Source organism: Nelumbo lutea, chromosome 3 (assembly GCF_056320005.1).
Source record: "Nelumbo lutea isolate HS-2025 chromosome 3, American lotus-T2T, whole genome shotgun sequence".
NCBI classification, from domain to species: Eukaryota; Viridiplantae; Streptophyta; class Magnoliopsida; order Proteales; family Nelumbonaceae; genus Nelumbo; species Nelumbo lutea.
Genome location: NC_142686.1, coordinates 72,156,378 through 72,163,167, shown reverse-complemented (window position 1 = coordinate 72,163,167; position 6,790 = coordinate 72,156,378). Strand labels below are relative to the sequence as shown.

The following is a 6,790-nucleotide window of genomic DNA, read 5'->3' as shown; positions in this document are numbered from 1 at the left end:
TGCCCAGTTGGGCTTCCTTGTATGGCATGGGACCCAAGCATTGATCTACAAATCAGCCACATGGGTTCGGCCCAACCTTTGTTACAAGGCCTGGTCAAATACACTGTTAAAGACAGTGCACCCTCTGAAACCCATCAAATGGGCTCTATGGGCCCAACACTTACCCTAAGTGGTCCCTGGGCTAAGCCACCTTGTAACACCCAGGGACTATGGGCAGATGCAAGATTATCCCATCAGGTATTATCCTCAATGGTCTTACACTTAACCTCTCAGCCCATAAAGATCATACACTGCCCGACAAGAGAGGACCTCTCCCTCGGCTGCAAGGAACAGTGTTGCACTCTCAACTTATATGGATCCCGGGAATTAAAACCTTTTGCAAACATTTTAGAAACCATAATATATATACTTTTATATCTCATATAATATATATTTTGCAAAACAAATTTCAACGGTTGAAATCGGCTGCCGGTAGTCTTGGTTTCCAACAGTGAGAGCGCATCCCCGATCATTACCTTTGTCTGACAAAGGGGCTGATCCTGTCACTATGATCACCCACTCAGATGAATTCTCAGATTGTCCCAACATACCCAGGTTTTGACCCCCTTTAAGGATCTCACTGAATGGTACATCAAAGACAGCCCGATCCAACACCTAGTGCAGTATCATAATCGAGTCTAGGGGTCGGGTGTAACTTTCCAGTTTTTCCCATCAATCTCCAAGGTCCAGGGCAATACTGGAAATGTGATCCAGTTCAAAGATTCAATTAATCCCACACTGTATGTGCCTAGGGTCTCACCCCGGTAGCTGAGACAAGCCACCCCAACCGACTTGGTGGCACCACAGTGTCAGCCTTGTCAGGATAGGTCTCCCCAGACCGACCCACTAGCTGTGAATATTCTAAACTAACACGAGTCTCAATAAGTGTCCAGTTTAAGGGTAATACACAGAAACATACCAAGGGAACATGAATGAAATATGTACTTTTATTCATTTACAATAAACTCATAAAGTACATCAATTTTGATTGAAGCTAAGGGCATACATAACTGTCTAACACATACACCATGAAGTCGTCCATAAATACCTCTATAATGCTTTCCACATAATCTGAAAATATATTAACTATACATCTTTGGAATGTGGTGGGAGCATTGCAGAGACCGAATGGCATGCACCGAAGGGGCAGGTGAAGGTAGTCTTTTCTTGGTCCTCAAGTGCAACTGGAATTTGATGAAACCCTGAATAACCATCAAGACAATAGTAATGAGATTTGCCAGCTAGTCTTTCAAGCATTTGATCAATAAAAGGGAGTGGGAAGTGGTCTTTTCGGGTTAACGAATTCAGCTTTCGGTAATCTATACACACCCGTCACCCATTTTGAATTCGGGTAGGCACTAACTCACCATCTTGATTTTTGACCACCGTCATACTTGTTTTCTTCAGAACTACTTGTACCGGACTTACCCACTTACTGTCTGGAATGGGATAGATTATCCCGGCATCTAGAAGTTTTAAAACTTCTTTCTTCACTACCTCCATCAATGTTGGATTTAATTGGCGTTGGGCTCCGATTGTAGGTTTGGAGTTTTCTTCCAAGAGTATTTTGTGCATGCAGGTAGATGGGCTTATCCCCTTGATATCAGCTACAGTCCATCCGATTACTTCCTTGCGTTCCTTAAGTTCTTGAATTAGTTTCCTTTCTTCGAGTGCATCAAGTTTGGAGGAAACTATCACAGGTAGTGTCTTCCCCTTGCCTAGGAACATGTACTTTAGGTGCTTTGGTAATGATTTCAGCTCCAGCTAGGGTGCCTGCACAATAGATGGAAGGAGCCTTGTGTGAGATAGGGGTAAACTAATGAAAGAAGAATTACGAGCAAATTCAAAAGAGTTCAGTTCAGAAGTCAAAGTTTGCAGTTCTTAATTCAGCATAAACTTCTGCTTTGCTCGTTGCAGTTGATTAGGCCCATTGTTAAGTGCAACTCTCAGTGTGTCTTCATCTTCTAGCTCAAAAGTCTGCTGCACTAAGGAATCAATAACATCTATAGAGAAAATAGAATGCGCATCATTAGGGTACCTCATGGCATCATAGATATTAAAATTAATGATCTCACCATCGAATTCCATGGTAAGTGTCCCCTTGTGCACATCGATTTTTGTTTTGGACGTCTTAAGAAAGGGTCTTCCTAGAAAAATTGGGGTCGAATTGGAAGAGTTATCTTCTTCCTTGTCGATCACATAAAAATCGGTGGGAAAGGCCAAATTATTAACTTGGACTAGGACATTCTCTAAGACTCCCTTCGGGTATGTAGTAGACCGATCAGCAAGTTGTAAGATCACGTCCGTTTCTTTTAATGGTCCGAGATTCATTGTTGTATAAATAGAATGGGGCATGACATTTATTGAAGCTCCTAGGTCTAGCATAGCCTTTTCGATCTGGACATTTCCTATCTTACAAGGAATGGTAAACATACCTGGATCCTTGCATTTAGGGGGTAGTCTTTTCTGGAGAATGGCTGAAACATTTTCTCCTATATGGACCTTCTCATCGCCTTTCAGCCTTCTCTTAGTAGTGCACAGCTCGAGAAATTTGGCATAGTAGGGTACTTGCTTAATTGCATCAAGGAGGAGGATGTTTACCTCAACTTTGCGGAAGGTCTCGAGAATGTCCTTGTCTTGCTCCTTCTTCTTGGATCTCGCGAATCGGCTAGGAAAAGGTGGAGCGATGACTATGGCTTGGGGTGGCTTTCCGCTTGATTCCGTTTAGGGAGATGGTGTTTCCTTTTTGGTTGTATCCTTGGATGCTTCTTGATTGGGTTCATTCAGCTCCTTCCCACTTCTCAATGTGATAGTGCTAGCATTCTGTTTCGGGTTGGTCGTGGCCTGGGAAGGTAGTCTCCCTGATGATTGGGATTCCATTCGACTCATAGTTGTCGCTAACTGGCTGACCTGATTCTCCAGGTTTCGGATACTTGTCCTCGTCTCCTGTTGAAATTGTTGAGTGTTAGTTGCAAGGGCTTTCACAATTTCATCGAGAGATGTACCTGAGTTGGGAGTAGCTGAATATGGTGGATCCGGCGGCCTGGTTTGATGCTGATGTTGGAAGCCGAAGGCCTTGGTTCCATAGTTCAGGTTGGGATGATCCCTCCATCCTGCATTGTAGGTGTTCAAGTAGGGATCGTATCTCTTTTGCAGGAATCCTCCAACAGCATTAGCTTGTTCGTAAGGTTCATCTTGAAGCATAGGGCACATGTCAGTTGGATGTCCCGGAGTTGAGCAAATCCCGCAAGCCTTCACCATTTGTGTATTACCTGTGGCCATTTGAAAGACAAGAGAGGTCAGGCTTGCAATTTTCTGTTCTAGGGATGAGATGTTTACCTCGTTAGCATGAGTTGTTGGAGGGTTGAGCCTATAGCCAAACTATTGAGAGTTGCCTGCCATATTTGAGATCAACTCTCTTGCTTGTGTAGGAGTTTTGTTCACCAACACTCCTCCGCTTGCTGCATCGATCATACTCCTATCCATTGGTAGTAACCCTTCATAAAAATATTGGATAAGGAGTTGGTCTGGAATTTGATGTTGCGGACAGTTGGCGCATAGTTGCTTGAATCTCTCCCAGTATTCGTAGAGAGTTTCCCCACTTAATTGTCTTATGCCATAGATCTCCTTTCTGATGTTAGCCGTCCGGGAAGCAGGGAAGAACTTCTCAAGAAATTGCCTTTTCATATCATTCCACGTGGTGATGGAACCAGAGGGTAGGTAGTATAGCCAATCCTTAGCCTTATTAGCTAGTGAGAAAGGAAAGGCACGCAGTTTGATCTGTTCCTCGGTAACACCTTGAGGTTTCATGCTTGAGCATACTACGTGGAATTCTTTTAGGTGCTTGTGAGGGTCTTCGCCTGTAAGTCCACGAAAAGTAGGGAGTAAGTGTATAAGACCTAACTTAAGTTCAAAGGGTACCGTTAGATCTGCATATTCGATGCAGAGAGGTTGTTGGTGCAGATCCGGTGCAGCTAGCTCTCTAAGGGTTCTTTCTTTGTTGTTGGCCATGACTTCTTCTTCAGAATGGTTGGATGGCTCAGTGATTTCTGCAGCCGACTTCCCTGTGGAAGTGGGGAGTGATGCTGATTGGTTGCGGCATTGCTTGGCTTCTTTCCTCAAGCGGCGAACTATGTTCTCGATCTCAGGGTCATAGTGGAGTTCACCTACACGAGAAGAGCAAGGCATAAACCAAACAAAAGGAAATAAACCTACTTAGGATGCCAATCCCCGGCAACGGCGCCAAATTTTTGGTGGGTGCCGAACCCAACCAAAGATAAATATTCTTGCTCTGGGTTAATAATTTGCAGATAGTAATGAGCAAGGTCATTCTCCATAGGGATTGGGTGGATTTATTTCCAACTAGATGGATTAAGGGGGGTTGCAAAGCTAACAAAAATAACAAAATAGCAAAAAATAACAAAAAACAAAGATTAAATCAATGGGAGATGGCTTCCGGTTGAAGGGACAAGTTCAGCTTTGATTCGTAGCATTGATCCTTGATGCAAACATAGATTCCTATGTTTATGAATAAATTGGTTATAGCTATTAACAAGCTCTAACATCCAGCCTCTACTCTTATTATTCGACAACCAAAACAAGCTCTTTGATTGCTTCCCTTATTAATAGGCAGTCCTAAACAAGCTCTTAGGATTTAACCTATTAATAGCATTAAGAGGGGAGAGACCCAATTCTGGTCAGTGATCTCACAAGCTCGGATCGTTTAAACCAGATCATATATTCCTAACATGGATCGAAAACTTTTTTTGCAATCAATTTATGTTAGTTGCCACCATGATCGAATCTACCAATCATATACGAAACTGGAGGTTCAATCGGCCATAGATTATTTTCATTGAATGAGCAAGGAGCCCTTCTTGCTTAATCAACAAAAATAATCCTCACAATTAATTAGCAAAAAACATATGAACACCCATAAACAATGAACTAAAATAAAAAAAAAAAATCAATTAGATCTCACAATATTATAGAATCAAGGCTTCCCTAACCCTTCAAGCAGAAATAAAAACTTACAGACACTTCATAATGAAGACGCAGCTTCTAGATGAGAAAGGGGGGCGAACTCTTGCTTCTTCCTCCTTGGTTGCTGATTTCCCTCTCTGAAGACTGAAGCTCTCTCGGAGGAATTGATGCCTTGGGTGCTGGTCTGCCCCCCTTTATATAGATTTGGGGAGAGGGCTGCTCTCCAACTCCCTTAAGGAGATTATCCTCAAACTGGAAAGTCCTAGTCTAATTTGAACTTGTCCTATCTAACTCTTATCTCTTATCTTTATAGGATTACAATTTGAGAATTTAAATCTGGTAAAACTCTTTTATTGAGATTACATTCAACTTCTATTTTAATGGGACTCTTGGATCTTGAATTCGAACTAGGCTTCTTTAACAATTCGGGCTTGCTTCAAGACTCTCTGCGAAATGGGCTTCAGCTTGTGAAATGGGCCTTGCTACGGAATTACTCTGAATTTGGGCCCAAATTCGTCTTCGATGCGGACCGATTCTGCCAAACCCCATATCACTGATCAGTGCAGAAACTGTACAAAAACATCCTATTAGCCTTGTTTTCTTCCAATCGCCTTCTTGCTTGCCCTGCATCGAAATACAAGAATAATGAGTCCAATTAGGTACCAATTAAGTGTAAAATACTAAATATTGAGGGATAAACATATGACAAATTTTATTCTAATCAGTATTCGACCGGGCCTTGTAACATAGGCTGGGCTGAACCCATGTGGCTGATGTGTAGATCAACGCTTGGGTCCCACGCTATACAAGGAAGCTCAATTGGGCAGAAGTTAGGAAGGTTAAGTGAGCACATAAGCTTAATGGGCCTAAAGCCCATTTTGAACGGGGCTATTTGATTAGTTAAATATGGGGGCAAATTCTAAGATGGATTAGCAAATATGATAGGGTCTTGACCCTATCCACTCAGAGAGTTCAGATCTAAATGTGATTCAGATCTAGAAACCTCCTAATGAGATTAGCAGAAAGCTAATCTAATCTGTAGATAAGATAGGGGTTAATCCTTATCACCTAAAGAGATGTTTTGATCCAAATAACATTTGGATCAGCATCTCCTAAATGGATTAGGAGCTGATCGTTTGGGGTTACAAATAAGGAGGGGGCGACAGCTAAAAAGGTGAAGATTATTCACATTCTCTTGTGTGTTGAAAAACACAGAAGAAAGAATTAAGCAACTCTGCAGAATTCTTTTTTGCTGCCTCCTTGTTCTTGCTGCCCTGTTTGCCAGTTCGATCTCCAGTTGTTGGAGAAGTCAAGGTTCGATCTTGACATCAATTCTTTGAGAAAGAATAGATAGAAAGTTGTGCTCACATGCCATCCTGTTGTTTCTTGCGAAGGACATAATTCTTAGAGAAGAATACTGCTGATTCTGCTCCATCCTGCACTATGCCGTCTTCAGTGGGAGCAGTCTTTGGATGGGCGTGAACACCTTCGTTGAGAGATATTACTTCTCCGTATCAGGTATAATCTTCTCCTACTACTTTTGGTTCAGATCTGGTTCAGTTGATGGTTCAAGATTAATCTTTGAAAATATGATTTTCTAAATAGAGAATGTGATTCCCGATTGAAAGGGAGAGAAAAATTTTTGAAATTTGCCCCTTTATTTCACAAGATTTGGGCATCCATACGATGGATCTTATTAGACAGTTTTGTATGCCCTTAGCTTCAATCAAAATGATGTACTTTATGAGTTTATTGTAAATGAATAAAA

The 6,790-nt window shown here is 41.9% G+C and overlaps 1 pseudogene; it reads right to left on the bottom strand.

The window, feature by feature from the left end:
• Positions 1 to 1,920: 1,920 nt before the first annotated feature.
• On the bottom strand, positions 1,921 to 4,227 carry LOC148865470 (uncharacterized; annotated as a pseudogene).
• Positions 4,228 to 6,790: the final 2,563 nt, after the last annotated feature.